The following is a 17,456-nucleotide window of genomic DNA, read 5'->3' as shown; positions in this document are numbered from 1 at the left end:
CTCTCATGGAAGGTTTTAATGTTATTCGTGCCTCTCGTGTAACTAACAACTATTAGATTTGGGCTTATGGAAGCCTATTTCAACATACAGATTCCATAAACATTTTTTTTTGGTATTTAGTGATAAAATGAAATAGTAAGGACCATTGACCCAGCTGACAACCTATTTTAAGATATCGTGATTCTGAAATATGAATGTGAAAAGAAAAAGCATTATCTTAGCCTGGTCCCTTCCATTTCTGTCTCCGTGTAATATTTTCTCAGATTAGTGTAGTTGGTAGACTGTGGTTTAAACTAGTCAGTGCAAATTAGCCTTGTGATTTCGCTTGTAATAAAAGTCTGTTCTCACTCACCTAATCTGTAGTTGAGTATTATTCAGGCTGTTGCTTTGAGCTCCTATTAAGGACAGAGGAATCAGGAGAGTGGTAGATATAATCCACTATCATCTACTTCAAATATGGGTTTTAAATTATTCTTTCTTTTTCTTTCACATTAGCTTTTCTTAAATTTTATAAAACACTGGCTGTCATTTTGAAAGAGCTATACTTTGCATTTTTAAAATAAAGTTCTTAGAAAATAGTAAATAATCAAAACTTCCAACATATATCATGGCCAATGACCAAACACTAGCTAATGTCCACATCAAAACAGGAGAAGTGTGTAAATTTATAAATGATATGAATTATATTTTCATTGCAGGGAAAGTGGTTTTAAATTAAATTAAAGATGATAATAATAATGGCCATAATAACAGACAGCATTTATTGAGTGCTACCTATCTGCCAAATTCTTAATATAAATTAACATTAATCCTCACAGCAACTCTGAATATATATTATTCTTATTTTGCAGGTGAGGAAATCAAAGCTAAGAAAGGTTATATAACCGGCTCAATGCTTCATGTTGAAAAACTACAGAGTTGGAATGTAGAACCATGTCTCCCTTGTTTCAGTCTCCATCCTCTTTGAATATCTTACTCTCTACCCCCAAACCCCATATAACTAGCTCCAACTATCTGGAAAATGTAAACTTCCTAATAGGGTTTATACACTCCTTAATGGACTTAATTAATTCATAGCATTTTTCTATGAGCAAGTTTCTTTCTTATCAATATTTATAAATTGAACTCTAAATACTGATTTTTATTAATTTTATTTCGATCTTCCACATTACATAAAAGTATACTTTGACTTCTGATCCATCCCTCAACTCCCATAGTCAACACTGATGACCTTCTCAGTTGGCCAGTAGTTACCTCTATCTTTGCTTGGAAGGACAAATGCAGCCCTGAACACCTCTTGCCGAGCAGAAAGCTTGTCTTGCTTATTTCTTATCTTCAGCATCTCTCACAACATCTGGCACTAAATAAATGGAAGTTTTTTAGTTAGTTGTTACTTTACATAGACTGAGAGCTCCTTGACTGTTAGGACCACATGTAAGCCTTCTAAGGTTACTGCCTCAGTGTCTGGAGTGGTAGAGGCAGGGCCCACACCCACATGGTAAAATGTGCTGAAGGGATGAATTCATCATTCAATCAATTGATCAACTTCTTGAGCAGAAAGAAAGAGGCAAAGCAGAATAGCACCCTCCTGAAAAATAATTAGAACAGTAAATAGCCTTGCCACTGGCTGTTTTCTTTATGGAATTGTTTGCATAATAATATATTTAATACCAATAATAAAAATAGCTATCATTCAAGGTCCCATTATATTCCAGAATCAGATTCTTTATACATAGGTATTATCTCATTTAATTCTTAGAAAATATGGGTAATCTTCTGTTTCAGAGGCAAAGAGCTTGAAATTCAAAGAAGTCACTGCTATAAAGTGCAAAGCTACAATTTGAACAGACATTTGTTTTCCTTCAGTTCACATGCTTTTTTAAAAAAATACCAAATCTGGAATTTTTCCAGCAAAATAATAGGTTCCCCCATCTTTAAAAATACCACTGATTCTTTCTTTGTGTAAGTACATATTTACAGCAGTTCAATGAGCTTTCATAAACTGTTTATATAGTTTAAAACATACTCTGCATCAAAGTTGTTTTCATGAAATTATCGTGTCCATCCAAGAATTGGAAGCCAAATAAGGTGACCATTGGCCACATTGTTACTGTTAGGTTTGTTTTATGGAGGAGTGTTTGCGTGTGTGTGTGTGTGTGTGTGTGTGTGTGTGTGTGTGTGTGTGTATTACCCACAATATTAAAAGAACTCAATTCCTGAGATTGATGATTACTTTCCAATTATCTCCAGGGTTAAATAAAGAAGAAAGTCATCAAAGTAACATCATTTATATTGTAAGCTAGCTTATGCCCCGTCTGATAAAAGACAAATTGAGAAACATTTGCAATGTTGTATGCAGACATCAATTTTGGGTGCTGTATATTAGAACTGCGTGTATTATGCTATTATCCAAATAAAATATGGGTATAGAGAGGGAGAATAAAGTACTAAGCATAGCTTGTTTTTTATCTAAGTTCACCCTGGAAGATGTTTCCTTCTACTTCTTATTACGAACACTTAGTTTCTGTTTATGTAATTATTTGCCTATTTCAGAAAGAAATTTACCAGTACAATGACTAATTTTTAAGAAGAAACCAAATATATTTCAGAGACTCTGCCAGTGTGTAATGTCTTCTAACACTGGCCAAAAATAGCAGTAGACGAATTTTGAAATGACTGTTTCTCTGCAGAATTCTCAATGCTGTTCTCATTTGCCCTCCTTTCTTGAATCCCTCACCTTCAAACTCCCACCCCGGAAAAAAAGAAAAACAGATTACAGTAAATTTTGGCAAGGAATTCAATTTGCATCATTTTCTTAGAAGTCACGTGCTTTGGATTTCCTCTTGTTTATGATATATTAAAATGCCTTCCAGATGTTTTTAATTACAAAAAAAGTTTTCAAGAAAGCAGAGTAATCCATAATAAAATTTCCTCTTTTTTTAATGTCCAATAAATTAGTATACTCCAGCTTATCAAACTGCCCCATAATTCTGAGGATGACCTTTTTAAAGAAGGTCAGGCATTGAGTTAGACAGCTACATTTGGGCAGATACAGAATTTTACCAAGAACACTTTCAGTTCCTGTTTCCAATTGAGGCTGCTCCCTGCCTGGGGCCTAGCCCGATGTAAAAGCCCATTGGCTGGAATTGCTTAAATGTCCCACACAAATATAAACACCTCCACAGTGTTGAGAAGATGAAAGGAACAGCTTATTGATATTGTATATGCTAACGTTTGGATGTGGGACAGGAAAGACAGCATTCAACTGCTGGTATGCAATGCTGAAGCTGGGCTGCATGAAGAGGTTTTCATTTACTGATGCTGGATGTGTGCCCAGATTGCCATAGTAGAATTTAGGAAGAAACACAGTAAGGAGAAGAACCACAGAATGGTTTTGGGGAACATCTATGTGGGTAGAAGAACAAATACATCTGAAGACTGTGTTTCCAGAAAGGGAAGGACTAACCACTGGGGAACAGTTATGAGCCCCCCAAATCCCAACCTGGTTGTCTACTTGAAGGTAACTGTTCATCATAATCTTCATTCAGAGTAATAGTAAGACTATAATTCAGCTGAAAGAGAAACAGAGGCATGGCAGAGCAGGAAGAAACCTTAGCTTGCTTTGCCTGTTGTTTTAAGCTTAACAAAGAAAATAAATGTGTTTTTCTTTTACTAATGTTACCAAAAGAGAAAGAGCTTTGTGGATTAGAGACATGGTGGCTTTTTTAAATGTATCTGCTAAATATCTATCATGTGGGACAGACGAGGAAACTTTTAGGAAATAGAGATTTTGTGACTTACAATGTGAATTTAAATTTGAATGGGACAGTTATTGACCTCACTTCATAGAACATTCTCTGATAACTCATCACTCAACTCCACCTCATCTCTTTGTTTGTAACTTTAGTATATTGGCCAAATATGAGTAAGTGTATAAATGATGATCACTTTGGAAAGGTAGTTCTTCACAATAGGTGTCTGCAAGAAAGTGGTGCTTGAGGAAATGTTAAATAAAGAAAATCAGACAGTGTGACACATACAAACTAGTCACTAGTCATGCAATCCATATTTATTGAGCTCCCATGTTATACAGAGAAAAAAGACGATCCTATAGAAGGGAAAAATTGAAAGAATTTTCACTGGATAAGAGTGAATGCATCAACAGAGGGAAGTTATGGGATAACTGTGGAGACCTTCTGGCACAGTAGGTCAGTAAATGAAAAGATTAGGAGATTGGAATTTGCAGGAAAGAACAGGAGGACTGAATGTGTGTCTTGAAGGCAGAAAAAAAGATCACCAGTGGGTCAAGGACAGTTACCTTGCTACAAGCATTCAAGACTTGGATTTTGCAGTCACAAACAAAATAAATGGGGTCAGATGGGGTCAAAATGTTATTATTTGTTTCTGCGGTCAAAAATGTGCCTATTGGTGATGAGCAGAAGATGCCAGGACAGATGAATACAGTGTGGGGTTATCTATTAACAGCAGCACCATCTGTAGAGATAACACTGTATAAGAAAGGAACTGGATGAAGGAAAGTATCACTAGTGACCATTCATGATAACCACTTGATGCAATTTGAGTTAAAAATTTGGAAGAATCTCTGGAACAATGTCACATCTGGGAGAAGAACAGGTCAACAAATGGTATCATGTGAAATAGGGCAATTTCCATCCTTATGGAATTGATGAAGCTTTTGTAGTTACCAAATAGCATCAACCCAATGAATGGAAGTAAAGGTTGAGGGGCTCAAGAACTCAGTTTAGCAAACATTTACTTCTAATTTGTTATGATTTAGGCAGAATTATGGGTACTGTTAAAGAAATATGGATTACCAGTGACTGTGGAGCAAGAATTCTCTTAGCTATTCTAGACAGATAATGCACTGGCTGATGTGGCTTCAGCAAAAGGTCATCTCTCTCAGATGTAGGAAACGCACTCTAATCATTCAAACTTTCATATTTAGGAGGAAACCAACCAGAGCAGTGAAAGAACAATTCCCAGCCCTTCCTCCTACTAAATCAGAGCTGTAATCTACAGAGAGATAAATGCCCCAGCCACATCAATCTCACATTCAAACAGTATTGCCCATATTCCCCAGTTCATGGTCCTTGCCAGAGAGGAGTTTACTGTTTTGCATTCCAGGTATGATCTACTCAGAAATAACCTGAATGTGGCCCCAAGCTATCTCTTTCTTCTCTTCTCCCTTCCTCTCCACTTTGCTCTCTCACTTCTGGGCACACTGGCTTTCTTACCACTCATGGAACACAACAAGCATACTCTGTTAGTTTTAGGGTCCCTTTGCCTGTATATTCTTACCCTAGATATCTGCATAGCTCACACTCCTACTTCTTCGGGTGTCCGTTAAATTGGGACTTTATCAAAGTGGCCTTCCCTGACCACCTACTGAAGGATACCTCCACTCCATACCCCCACCCTCCATCTTCTTTATCCTGCTTTATTTGTCTTCAGATAATTTATCACCACCAGACAAACTATATAATTTGTAGGCCATTTCTTTGTTTCTGCCACTTGAATGTAATCTCCATGAAAGCAGGATCTTTGTCCATTTTGCTCATTACTAGTCTCCCGAGCCTAGAACAGTGGCTGGCTCTTAGTAGGTGCTCAATAAATATTTGTTGAATATATGAATCAGTGCCCAAGGAAAAGCACAAATTGTATTTGGACAACAGATGAAAGAGTGATTCTAGTTGGAAGAATCATGAAGATCTTTGGGAAGATGATGTGTATCAACTAAGTGCCCAGGAAGTGGTGGTGAAAGGCTGTATCAGATGACTCATAATTAAGTATCTTTCGAACTGGGTTATTGTGCTCACACACATACACACGCACAAAATAGTGTTTTAATTATTATAAATCATTCAGCTAGTTTCTAAAATAGAGGGCACCCAGTTAAATTTGAAGTTTAGATAAGCAATGAATATTTTTATTATAAGTAGATCTCATGCAATATTTAGGGAAAACTTATACCAACTATTTCTTTATTGTTTATCCAAAATTTAAATTTTACTGGGCATCCTATATTTTATCTGGTAAGCTTATGCTATAAGGAACAACATAATGGAGGAAAGGTGTGTGTGATTCTCCAGAATTCAGAATTTACAGAATTAATGGAAGAAATACAAAGCAGAGGCCTGGCATGCCAGAATTCATTCATATATCTCTGGCCTTCATAGCTTTCGGGAAGATTAAGGGTATCTTACAGCCACACCACATGGTGAGGCTTTTTTTTTTTTTTCCATTTAAAAATCATTCTTGACTGGATTATTTTACAGTTTTTGAGAATATTAAAATGTATTTAATGTTAACGTTGCTTATCTTGTTCACCATACTCTCTCCAAAATTTCACAGAGGTCTTTGTCCTAAATGATTCAAGGCACATCATGGTGACTATTTGGCTTTCTTGATATCTTCTTATCAAATCTAACTTCCAATTCAAAGTTATTTATTTGGTGCATATTTCTTTAGTACTAATTATTAGTATTAATGTTGACAAATGATTGGATTCACTTTTAATAGATTGTAATTTTAAAATGATAATTATATTGAAATTAAAATAACCACAAAATAGTTACCAAAACAACTTATGAAAAGTTTCAGATAAATAGAAGCGTGGCTGAAATGATACTGACAGAATAAGAATATTTCTGTTTAGCAGCTAAAGAGATGTTTTTATGAGGTTAAAACAAAACTTTGAAGCTGTAAGATTCTTGATGACTTTTTAAAATTATAAATTAATTTTTAAATAATTACTTCAAACTTTGTGCATAGGTGTTATTAATATTTTAAGTTGCACTATTTCAAATTGCCTATTTTAAATATTCACATGAAGTGCAGTGGCTTTGTATAGGACAGTCTCTGGCCCGAAAGTCTTAGAAGTACTTTGGAAAGTAAAACAAACAGAAGTCAAACAATTACAAGAAAAGGTATTCAGTGTGCTGTCAAGTTCTAAATCCAAAAATTCAAATAATGGAGAAATCATCACAGGATGGAACAGTTGGGAAAGCTTCACCGAGAAATGAGGGCTTAATTTGTATCTTGTAGGATGGACTGGGAATGTATTCCCAGAGGAGGAAAGGAGGGTGAATGTAAGGCCAAGGAAGAAGCAGTATGCACAAAACTTTGGAGAGGAAAATAGGAATAAGAGTTGGAAGAGCCAGAGATGATGTAGAAAGGGAGGAAAAAGTAGAAATATTTCCGTTTGGAATTGCTGAGACTTGATCATGAATGAGAAACCCAGTCGTATTAATCAGGATCTTAAGGCCACACCACAGAATTTAGACTTCATGTTGCAGACTATAGAGCCATCATATATGCCTACCTGACAAACGAGCATCACGAGAAGGGTGTTCATTGTGAAGTCAGCTCAGCAAATCTGGCTCAGGACATGTGTATACCCTCCCACCCAAACTCGGGAGACAGTAACTGGCATTTTCATTGTTTTTTTGAGCATTTCTTTAAGGAAAGTCATCTTCCTTTACAGATTTTCGAGCTTATAGGGTTACTTCTACTCAGAATGAATCCCCACAAACTTCTGTCTGGGGATACAAATCAATACTTCGGTCTCTGAGAATTTCAAGTGGGTTGGTGGCTTTGTGACCAGAAGGTGAGAGTCTAGCTTGATTCCCATGTCCTTGCCACAGGCAAGTCCCCCACTGACAGCCACAGTGGTTTGGCCGATGTCAAGGCTCTCAGATCAGGCACTAAGATTACTTTCCAAACATTAATCTCTTTGAGACCAGCCACACTGTTCAAAGAGATGTCACTTCCGTGCCATTCTCCCCAACAAAAGACGAAGGCATTTTTGTGAGATATACTTTTGCCAGGTCATCCATCAGAGAATATTTATTTGTTCGTTAATTTGTTTTATGAACATTGTACAAGTTACACAGTACAGTACCTTCTGATCATTTATTGCCTAGATTTACACTCCGTGACTTGATGGAAAGTGCAGCTCCAGAATGGAGCACTCTCACCCTGTGTAAACAGTTGGGCTGCGATTTACAGGATAAAGACATTCTTTTTAGACACTGTAATTAACACTTGTCTTATTTATACATCTCCTTTAACATTGTGTCCCCTTTAAAAATATTTTTATTTAAAATGGCTTGCAAGGAAATAGCTCGGCATGCGTAAGGAAAAAAGAAGAAACAACAGACCGCTGATAAATTCATCTGTTAAAAACCATAGCACCCATATTAAAAGAGTAAGTGAACATTATATGTCTTAATCTCCTAGCACCATTGTTCATGCTTACTGTTTCTTGCAGAATATTCAAATGGTATTTTTTCCAGTAGACCATCTCCTTTTAGTTCACACCCTGGAAATGCTTTGCTTGTTTCAAATAGGTGCATTATGCTGTCAGCCACCTACATATTTTGTAGGTCCAGCCTTAGTAAAGTGACTGATCTGTACGGTTTTCCTCCTCTATTATTTGTTTAGTCTCCTCCAATTCCCCTTTCAAACAATTCATAGTTACCAAAAGATTTATTAAATTCCTCACCGAAGTTTCCCTACTAAATGCAAACTGTGATTCTGCCTCTAGCAGAGCAAGATGCAGTAACTCAACAGTCCAAAGATTTCTTTTCTTAATTCTTAAAAGTTTCCCTTCCTCCATCCCTTGTGAGATAGGTGAGAAAAGCAATTGCCCCCACTGCTTAATGCATCACAACTCAGAAACTCACTCCAGCCTTGTAATTTTGAATCCCAGCCCAGCTGGTGGTTCCTGGATTTCAGACTCTGAATATGAGTTCAGCACTTTTAAATCAATCACTCTGAACAGTATTTCTGTCAAATGGAAACCTTTTCTTCTTTGGCAGAAAGGCTTTCCTGATTTCAGCGGCAGCCCTGGAGAACCGAAGAGTTTCATAAATGAAACCAGGATGTAGGAGAAAAATTAAACTAGATATAATTTTCTAACGTTGTCATTGGAAGAGTGTTGTTCCATTTACTATTCAGGAAGATGAAGGCACCTCTGTACCTATAGGATTTTTCAAACAGTCCCCCATTCCCAGCAAATGGGTTACTGCAGTTTGACTAGCAAGGGGTTACTTGGGTTAGGTGGAAATAGAAGGAGGAATGAAATACTCCTTGGTTTCTATTCGGCTAACTTAAAATTCTCGCTCCAATTATTAAAATGCTTTTAGAATTAGGTTACTTCATACATTTTGCTTGTTATTGCTCTTAGCAGGTTATGTCCTCTGAAAGTCCCCCTGTTGTTGGTGGGATTGATGGGACAGTACTGAGGTCTCTTGGATTAACCACATGTGACTGCAAAAATAACCTCTTCCTCCATTTTCCTAGGACAAGTTTAAATCTCAAGTCTTAAAAATAAAGAAATAATGTCAAAGCCCTGAAAATTATATAAAAGCCCAAATCTCTTTGGGGCTTTAAATAATAATAACAAAAAAAGTTTATAAATTTTATTATTCATAGAGCACTGTTCTGGACTCTTCACATGCACCTTCTGTGACTACCATACATGATCCACTGTGCCCAAACATCATCACGGTAACACGGAAATTAATGCTTCCTATATTCTCAACCTTCTACTTATAGTCTTTATATCATATATACATCAGTCTCCTATTTCATAAAATGATCTAAAATATATACAGAAATAGAGACTGTAAGATTTATTAAGAAAAGCCCATGGAGAGGTGCTAATTTTCTCCACCAGATTGCACTGAAGGAAATTTATGTGTCATTTCCTGCAAGTTTTTATACAATGACTGTTTCCTGTATGTTGATTTCTTCGCAATGCCCTAAATATTCCACATAATCCCTTAGATACCTTGAAATCATTTTATCTATAGACAACCATTGATTTATAGACATTAAACATGAGATTTTTGAGCTCTAAGTTACATTGGAATTGGTAATTACAGGGAAATGTGAATAGTGAGGAGGAAAGATTTAAACATATATGGAGTTGAACCCAGCTGACAAATTTATGGAAATAATTTTGAAATAAGCACATTCATTCATTCAATATTTATTCAACACATATTTATTGAGTGTTTACTATTATTGAGTATTGAATGCCAGGCACTATGTTAGCTATTGAAATTCAGCAGTAAGAGAAACAGACATGGTACCTGACTTTATGAGTTCAGGACATTGGCCTCTGAAGCAGGAAGACCAAGTTCTTGAATTATTTAAAGAAACATTGCTGGACTCCATTACTATAGAATTCTGAAAGTCTAATCTAAATATACAGCAATAAGCAAGGAGCACTAAGGAAGGGCCATATAAGAGGTGTGTTTCAAATAAATGGCTAAGAAAATTATACAAAGTTTGAGCTAAAATCACCTTGAAGATCAAACATCTCAGCCTTCTCATTAACACAAATGAAATTCCTGTTTATATTCACACCAGTGGTTAATGGCTGAATGGAGTTCAGAACCCATATCTATTGACATCCAGGAAAGTACCTATCACATGAGTGCTCTTTGAATATTTTTATAATAAAATTCCACTCCTGAACGTACAAGAAGGAAGGCGTTATGCATTGAATTGTGCCCCTCACTCCAATTCATATGTTGACATCTTAACCTCCTCCAGTACCTTAGAATGTGACCATTTTTTGGAAATAGTCATTGCAGATATAATTAGTTAAATTAAGATGAAGTCATGCTGGTATGGGGTGGGCCCCTAATCCAATATGGCGGGTGTCCTTGGATAAGGAAAAAATTTGACATCTGACAGTATACACACACAGGAAGAATGCCATGTAAAAACAGGAGTTACACTGTCAAAAACCAAAGAACTACCAGAAGCAAAGAAAGAGGGCTGAACCAGATACTTCCCTAGTGCCTTCAGAGGAAGCACGAATTTGCTGACTCTTTGATCTCAGATTTATAGCCTCCAAAACTGAGACAAGAAATTTTTGTTGGTTAAGTCATAGTTTGTAATGCTTCCTTACATAAATTCGAGGAAACTAACATACAGGGCAATTCCATTCGAGGTTTACTCAGTTTGCATTTTCATTCATTTACTTATTCAGCAATAAATAAATAAATATTTATTGAGCACCTGCTATGTGCCAAGCACTGCACAAAACATTGGGCATACAAAGATGAATAAGACCTAATCGTTACCCTAAAAAAAGACAGATGAATATTCCAAAGTGTTAAATAATTATATTGTTGGGTTCCTCCCATCCCAATCTGGAATCTACTTCCATCTGTGTTGTTCTTTCCCAATAACTATGATTGATTCCTCCAGTTGACACTGAAAAACTAGATTCCACTTCTATCTTGGGCCCAGCCTCTTCCCTGGAAATATATGAAACTGTTGCTTCCCAGGAGTAGTAACTCTCTCCAGTCAGTGAGTCATGGCCTGGGGGTGGAATCCAGGCCAGTGACAGTCCCTTAGCGTGCTGTTAAAAACCAAGCAACTCAAATCCACCCACCAGAGGAGTGCAGGGAGGCCAGCGCTGAGTCCCTGTCATGCTTTATCAGGGCTATAAAGTAAGTATTTAAAATTTTAATGTTTTCCAATGAAATATACAAAAGTGGATTATTTCACAGTTTATCAGCTTTACCCTTCTGTGGCAAAGGGAACAGACAATAAAATTGTTCAAAGGAGACTTCAAAACTGCTTTCTGCCATTTGATTGCAACTTTAAAGAGGACTACAAACAAGGCCCCCAGTAGGCCCCTGGCCGGCTCTGTGCTGCCACCCCTGAGAGCATGTGTGGATTTCTGCGGCTAACGTTGCTGGACTGGAGCCCTCCTCACCCTCGCGGGGACCACACGGCTGTGTCTGTGACAACCAGAGCCAGAGGAATTTCTGGAGCTCTGGCCGCAGAACCAACAGTGGTGCAAGTCATCATGCAGTTGTCCCTGTTTCAGTTACCTGTCGCCTGTCTCCATTTTCCAGTAACCATCTGCCTAAAGTCTTCCTGTCCCCACTGACACAGTGGCCACTTTCATGCAGAGGACGGTAAGAATGAATTTAAGAGGAATACAAGATTAGGCAAAGGTTATAGTCACCCTTCAGTCCTTTCTCTTTCTGAGGTCGTTAGGGGTCCCACATATGCGCTGCAGGAAGGGAGGGAAAAAAATCCTGCTTCTCCTAAATTGTGAGGAGCATCCACACTATATGTTTCTAGAAATCCCACCAGAAAAAAGCCTGAAAGATGAACTTTTAAGTGAATTTATGAGGATCAAATTGTCCATGGTTTTTAGTACAGTTGCAATTTTTTTATTTTATTATTTTTTATTTTTTTGCGGCACACAGGCCTCTCACTGTTGTGGTCTCTCCCGTTGCGGAGCACAGGCTCTGGACGTGCAGGCTCAGCGGCCATGGCTCACGGGCCCAGCCGCTCTGCGGCATGTGGGATCTTCCTGGACCGGGGCACGAACCCGCGTCCCCTGCATCGGCAGGCGGACTCTCAACCACTGCACCACCAGGGAAGCCCCAACAGTTGCTATTTTTTACTCGAGGCCAACTCCCTTTAAATCTCACCTTTTTCTCTAGAAAAATAAAATATAGGCTCATCATGTCCAGAGTATCCCTTTTAGATGGCAGAGAATGAGCCACGAGGTCTAATGCACCCAAGATCTCTTTAGGGCCTCTTGGCCCTTTTGCATTTTTGTTTTATTGTCTCTTCTCAGATGCAAAAGAACACAATGGGAAGCTGAAATACTTCCCCCCATGGTTTTATATAGGACTTCCTGGAATTAAGCCTCTGCCATGGTGGATACCATCCTCTCACCTGCTAGTCTATATATGGCACTGGGAACATCTACAACTGCACCTAGAGAGTAGGTGACCCTAAGTGAAATACAGAGAAAAATCCAATTTCCAGCAAATGGCCGAGATCACAGAGAGAGAAGAAAATTAAGGAAAAGATTATTATTAGAGTTATGTATTCATTCACTTATTTATTCAAAAGCATTTATTGAGCACCTACTACGTGTTGGGTTTATATTACTCTGGGGATGATGTAATGTTGCAAAAAAACAGACATATTTATCATCTCCACAGAGCTCACAGTTTGATGAGGAGGTATCCATCTAATAATGATGTAAATATATTAATTAAAAGTACAAGTATAACTGCTGTAAAGGATAATTATTAGTGCTATGTGGGCATGACATGAGTCAGTTTCACCTAATCTGGGGTGGAAGCAGTGGTGAGAGGGTCTCAAAGAAGGCTTGCCTGAAAAAGTAATTATTGAACTAAGATTTAAAGAAATGGTAGGAATCAATTAAACAGCTAGATTGGAGGTGGGGATGGGAATGGGGTAGGGAGCATTCCAAGCAGAGGGTAGAAAGAGGTCAAACGTCCTTTGTCAAAGGAAGAAGGGCACATTTAAGGGACTTACCTGAACCCCTGGAGAGAAAGGTGTGAAATGGAGCTGGTGTGGTTGGTAGGAGGCAGCCAGCCCATGCAGGGATTGGCAGATCCTATTAAAGCTTTAGAAGTGACCCAAAGAGCAAGGCAGAGCCACTGAAAGGTTTAAAGCAGGGAGAGTAACATGAGGAGAGAACCATTATCTGTGCTAAAATCAGGTGGAATTAGCTGCAACCTACGAAAACTTCGTGCTACCCCCTTACTCCACTCCCAGCCCAGAGCCACATATACTAGAAACCCCAAATAGTCCCAGTTTTCCATGGGATTCCTAAAGCTCAAACCAATTTTACCTTCTTGCACATTGAATAGACAACTCCATATTCCCCAACAAAATGTATGGCAACTCGCTAATTAAAAATGCAGCAGTTTGGATTGTACACCTAGCAAAGATTAGCAACTCATAATAGATTTAGAAAACAAAATGCTCCATTTGGAATGTCTCAGCAGAGCCACCTGCTAAGAGAACGCGTAAAACTTTTTCAATATATTTCTGTATTACCTTTAATTTGCTTCAGTATCTATCCCCAGCTTCTAACACAGTATATACTCTAGGCTATCAAAAATTATCAAAAGTGATCGTAATATAATTTAAGTTGTTTACTTTCAGAAATAATGAGCTGATTCATAACAACAGAGCAATAACCACACTTCCATGTTACTGGCCAAGAAAACCTGGCTATTACCCAAATTTGGGTAAATCACACCACAAAACACATGTTAATTTTGGCTGCCCCTCCTTACTTAACGAAATGTTTATTTCAAATTATCTGAGCTCCCTGTATCATTTTCTGTGCTCTTCAATACATTGTGGATGGAGGGTTCTTTTCAAAACTTGAATTTGCTCGTGCCATTTTGCCTGCTTCAAAGCCTTCACTGGCTTTCCACTGTTCTAGGGCTGAAGGCCAAACTCTGAAACAGAGCCACGTACAAGGCCCTGTGTAGCTCAGAGCCCCATAGCCTGCAGCCTCACCTAATACCATGCTCCTGATCACCTTCTGTGCCTGGCACTCCATTTGAGGGGAAACAGTTCTGTGAACAAGATTCAGCCCCTGTCCTCAAGATGAGTATGGTCCGATGAGAGAAGTTAAATTACAATACATGGATTCCATTAATGCTACGTAAATGGGCAACATTTTACAGAGTAAATGCAGTATGCTAGCAGAACACACGTGACCAACACTTAAGCCAGGCTCATAGAAGCTGGGAAGATTTTTCTGGATTTGGCCTCATCTAACGTGTAGCTTCAGAAATGAAGACCAACACTACTTAATTCATTATGTACACTTTTTTTTCTCTCTCTCTCTTCTATGGTGTAATCTTGTTTCCCAAATTATATTGCGAACTCCTTAAAGGCAAAGACCGTGACACTTACATATCCTGAACATTGTCCATATAGTGCTGACCACATGGTATGTGTTTGTAAATACATGTTGACCAATTAATAGGACAGTAAATCCTTACAGTGTGTGGGGCAAGGGAAGGAGTGGTAAAAGTGCTGGATCCACCAAGTCAACTAGGAATGAAAAGCATGGCTATGTGGAATAGGCTGGCCCAAAGACAAAGCTTTATTGGTACTTAATTTTTTTTTCAATTAAACAGTGATAATGGTACAATGACTATATGATTTCCTTGGCAGGTAGGAGCCAGAAAAAGACCTCACTAACTCACACTAATGAGAGGGAGGCCCATTGCACTCTGACTGAGGTTGCTGTTAGTAATTGATTTTCTATTTTTAAAATATGTGCTTAGCTTGCTTTTGCCAACATACACACAAGTTGACTGCAACACAGAGTACACTTTGTTCTTTCATTTTGTCGTGTAGTTGCATTTTAATTATTTATGATAATACTTAATAGTATATTCGTAAGTGTCCTGTAGTGTGGCATGTAAAAATAATGAAGTCCTAGTAATGTGAGAACATGATAGAGCTCTCAGCTATTAAATCTTTGCTGAGAAGTGAAGTGAAACTGCAGGGTTCTTTGTGAGAACTGGGGGTTTGCAGATTAGGGAAGTGAAAATTAGCAAAATTTTTCTAAATTACATTTATGAAGTATATGTATGGTGATATTTTAAAATGCATTGAATATGACTAATATGTTTGAATAGGACAAATATGTTAAGACACATGTTTCATGTGGGCTACTTAGTAGATATTAAAACTTAAAAAAAAAAATAGGCCTCAGCTGGTTTTCTACTTGGTTGCATACTTTTTTTTTTGTTTTTTTTGGCGGTACGCGGGCCTCTCACTGCTGTGGCCTCTCCCGCTGCGGAGCACAGGCTCCGGACACGCAGGCCCAGCGGCCACGGCTCACGGGCCCAGCCGCTCTGCGGCATGTGGGATCTTCCTGGACGGGGCACGAACCCGTGTCCCCTGCATCGGCAGGCGGACTCTCAACCACTGCACCACCGGAGAAGCCCGGTCGCATACTTTTTTATATACTTTATTTTTATTTCTGACTCCCACGAAACACATTTTATCTCGATTATTAAGAATAATTTGAGCATGTGAAGGTTTTTTAAATTTCAAATTAATTTTTCTTATGGTTATGGATGGAATTATAATCATTTCCTGAGGAAAAAATAAGATTAATGTTTCAAAAGTTTATAAGACGACTTCATATTTCTGCTGTTGGTATATTTTACATAGTTTTTTACTTAAATATTCTGTGACATCCAACTTTCCAATTCTAAATTCCAGAAATAAATTTTACAAGTTTGAGTTGAATAATTTAATATTTTTATAATAAAATTCCACTCCTGAACGTACAAGAAGGAAGGCGTTATGCATTGAATTGTGCCCCTCACTCCAATTCATATGTTGACATCTTAACCTCCTCCAGTACCTTAGAATGTGACCATTTTTTGGAAATAGTCATTGCAGATATAATTAGTTAAATTAAGATGAAGTCATGCTGGTATGGGGTGGGCCCCTAATCCAATATGGCGGGTGTCCTTGGATAAGGAAAAAATTTGACATCTGACAGTATACACACACAGGAAGAATGCCATGTAAAAACAGGAGTTACACTGTCAAAAACCAAAGAACTACCAGAAGCAAAGAAAGAGGCCTGAACCAGATACTTCCCTAGTGCCTTCAGAGGAAGCACGAATTTGCTGACTCTTTGATCTCAGATTTATAGCCTCCAAAACTGAGACAAGAAATTTTTGTTGGTTAAGTCATAGTTTGTAATGCTTCCTTACATAAATTCGAGGAAACTAACATACAGGGCAATTCCATTCGAGGTTTACTCAGTTTGCATTTTCATTCATTTACTTATTCAGCAATAAATAAATAAATATTTATTGAGCACCTGCTATGTGCCAAGCACTGCACAAAACATTGGGCATACAAAGATGAATAAGACCTAATCGTTACCCTAAAAAAAGACAGATGAATATTCCAAAGTGTTAAATAATTATATTGTTGGGTTCCTCCCATCCCAATCTGGAATCTACTTCCATCTGTGTTGTTCTTTCCCAATAACTATGATTGATTCCTCCAGTTGACACTGAAAAACTAGATTCCACTTCTATCTTGGGCCCAGCCTCTTCCCTGGAAATATATGAAACTGTTGCTTCCCAGGAGTAGTAACTCTCTCCAGTCAGTGAGTCATGGCCTGGGGGTGGAATCCAGGCCAGTGACAGTCCCTTAGCGTGCTGTTAAAAACCAAGCAACTCAAATCCACCCACCAGAGGAGTGCAGGGAGGCCAGCGCTGAGTCCCTGTCATGCTTTATCAGGGCTATAAAGTAAGTATTTAAAATTTTAATGTTTTCCAATGAAATATACAAAAGTGGATTATTTCACAGTTTATCAGCTTTACCCTTCTGTGGCAAAGGGAACAGACAATAAAATTGTTCAAAGGAGACTTCAAAACTGCTTTCTGCCATTTGATTGCAACTTTAAAGAGGACTACAAACAAGGCCCCCAGTAGGCCCCTGGCCGGCTCTGTGCTGCCACCCCTGAGAGCATGTGTGGATTTCTGCGGCTAACGTTGCTGGACTGGAGCCCTCCTCACCCTCGCGGGGACCACACGGCTGTGTCTGTGACAACCAGAGCCAGAGGAATTTCTGGA

The sequence above is a fragment of the Neophocaena asiaeorientalis genome, unplaced genomic scaffold (genome assembly GCF_003031525.2).
Source record: "Neophocaena asiaeorientalis asiaeorientalis breed wild unplaced genomic scaffold, Neophocaena_asiaeorientalis_V1.1 scaffold317, whole genome shotgun sequence".
Lineage (NCBI taxonomy): Eukaryota > Metazoa > Chordata > Mammalia > Artiodactyla > Phocoenidae > Neophocaena > Neophocaena asiaeorientalis.
The sequence above is the reverse complement of the archived record's forward strand: the minus strand, read 5'-3'. Positions refer to the sequence as shown.